Here is a 3,009-nt window from a genome sequence, read left to right as displayed (position 1 = left end):
AATACTGGTAGACATAATGAGAGATTCTACCTTGGGGTATTAGTGTCAGACTTTAATGCTGAAGGCCAGACTTGGAGCCATACCTTAATCTCAATGGGACTGACGGGGCTATAGAGTGTTCAGGTAGACACTGGGTCCCAACAAGAAGCTTTTGTTTGCATATTGTCAAGCCCCCTCCTTCACCTCATCAGAGTGTCTTTCAGGTTGTTCTTGAGAAGACCAGGAAAGCTGAGGGAGAAAAAATAGTGCACATATTCATCATCTCTCCTCACAGAGAAACAATGATTTTTTTTTTTAAATAAATTTATTTATTTATTTATTTTTGGCTGTGTTGGGTCTTCGTTGCTGCATGCAGGCTTTCTCTAGTTGCAGTGAGCGGGGGCTACTCTTCATTGCAGTGCGCGGGCTTTTCATTGTCGTGGCTTCTTTTGTTGCGGAGCACAGGCTCTAGGCATGCAGGCTTCAGTAGCTGTGGAACGTGGGCTCAGTAGTTGTGGCTTGCGGGCTCTAGAGCTCAGGCTCAGTAGTTGTGGAGCACGAACTTAGTTGCTCCGCGGCATGTGGGATCTTCCCGGACCAGGGCATGAACCCGTGTCCCCTGCACTGGCAGGCAGACTCCCAACCACTGCGCCACCAGGGAAGCCCAAACAATGATTTTTATAGTACAGTAATTTTTAAAATGTTATTCCTCCTTCCTATTTTAATGTGAGTTTTTAGTTTGAATACACTCATAAAATGATAATAGTCATAAATTCATGAAATATGCCTACAGTAGCAGAAATAGAAGAAGCAAGTGCTTAGAACACACCTGAATAAGATTCTACAGTCCCTGTGCAGGATTTGAGGGGCCATAGGTCACAGAATCATTCATTTCAAAAAAAATTATTATTGAAGTGTAAGGTACATACAGAAAAGTGCACAAATCCTAAATGTACAAATCGATAAATAATAAAAAGTGACCACATCTATGTAACCAACAATCTGGTCAAGAAATGGTAATCTATGAAAAAACTAAATAGTCAGAATAGTGGTTAATGTTGGGAGCTGTCATCTGGGAGGGGGACACACCACTGGAAATTGAAAATGTTCTATATCTTGATCTGGGTGATGGTTATCATAACTGTTTACATATGTAAAAATTATCCTGTACATTTCAGATTTGTGCATTTTCTCTACTTAAGTTATAATTCAATAAAAAATTTAAAAAATTTAAGGGTTGGTTTTGAACTGCATGTAAATGGAACTGTACCACATGTGTTCTTTTGTATCTTGCTCAACAGTATGTTTGGGAAATTCATCTATGTAGTTGAATATGTTGCAGTTCGTTCATTCTTATTGCCAACAGTGTTAAATTGTATGAGTATGCCACAGTTTATTTATCCATTCTACTTTTGACTGTATCTAATTTGAGGCTAATATGAATAATATTTCTGTACATGTCTTTTGGTATATGTATGTACACATTTCTGCAGGGCATATATTTAGAAGTGAAATTGCTGGATCTTAGGTATTCAGTTGGATATACTGGTAGTTTTACAACATGGTCATTCCAATTTACCTCTCTACCATCAATGTATAAGAGTTCCCACTAGCTCCACATCCTCACCAATAATTGCTATGTGTCAGTCTTTGTAATCTTAGTCGTTCTGGCAGGAGTGTACAGTACACTGTATTGTTGTTTTCATTTTAATTTCATTGATTTTGAATACTTTTTCATATATTAGTAGTCATTTTGTGAAATCTGTTCCAATCTTTTGCCCATTTTTTAAATAGCTTGTCTGTATTTGTCTTATTGATTTGAAAGTGTTCTTTATATATTCTGGATATATATCTTATGGCTTGCCTTTTCACTTTCTTAATGGTGTCTTTTGATGAACAGATGTTATTAATGTTCGTTTGGTCCAATTTATCAATCTTTTCCTTCAGGGTTAACGCAACTTTGTGTCCTGTTTAAGAAATTCTTTTCATCATGATTATGAAGATTGTTTCCTATATTGCTTTTAGAAGCTTCATACATTCAAATCTGCAATTTCCTGGAGTTTAATTTTCTATATGATATGATGTAGAGGTCAGGTTTCATTTTTTTTTTCTATTTGGATATCCAATTGTACCAGTATTATTTATTGAAAAGATCATCTTTCCCCACTGCTCTGAAGTGTCACTTTTGCCATAAATCAAATGTTTTTGTGTGTGTCTGTTGCTGGTCACACTATTCTGTCCAATTGGTCTCAGACCTTAGTATCTGTCCTTGCACAATACTAAGCTGTCTTAATAACTGTAGATTTGTAATAAGTTTTACTCAGTAACAAGTCCTTTTACTACTTTGTTCTTCTTTTTAAAAATTGTCTTAACTATTTTTGGCTCTTTGCATTTCCATATAAATTTCAAACTTGGCTTGTCAAAACCCACCAAAACAAGCAAACAGAAAGCTTGCTAAGATTTTTATTGAAGCTGCATGAATATTTAGATCAATTTAAAGAGAATTATATTCTAGTCCATGAATGTGTTGTTTTCCTCCATTTATACATTTGAGAGTAAATTGTAGCCATGATTTCATTTTACCTCTAAATATTTCAATCTGTATTTTGTAAAAGCAATGATATTCTCTTACATAACCACAATACACATATCAAAATCAGGAAATGAACATTGATATAATACTATTCTCTAATCTGCATGCATTATTTAAATTTCATTAATGCCTTCAATAACGTCCCCTGTAGCAAAAGAGAAAATAAGTGATGTGGTGTTTTTGGTTTTTGGTTTTTGTTTTTTCTGGTCCAACCTCCAATCCAGAATCACATATTACATTTATTTGTTATGTCTCTTTAGTCTTCCTTCATCTGGAACATTTCCTGAGTCTTTCTTTGTTTGGAAATGTTTAAGAATACAGGCCAGTTATTTTTTGTACAACATCCCTGATTTGGTTTTGTCTGATATTTCCTCATGGTTGGATGTAGGTTACGCATTTGGGGAAGAAAAAAACCATGAAAGTAACTTTGTGTCTCT

The sequence above is a fragment of the Balaenoptera physalus genome (genome assembly GCF_965194825.1).
Source record: "Balaenoptera physalus genome assembly, chromosome: 15".
NCBI lineage: Eukaryota > Metazoa > Chordata > Mammalia > Artiodactyla > Balaenopteridae > Balaenoptera > Balaenoptera physalus.
This window is presented reverse-complemented; position numbering follows the sequence as displayed.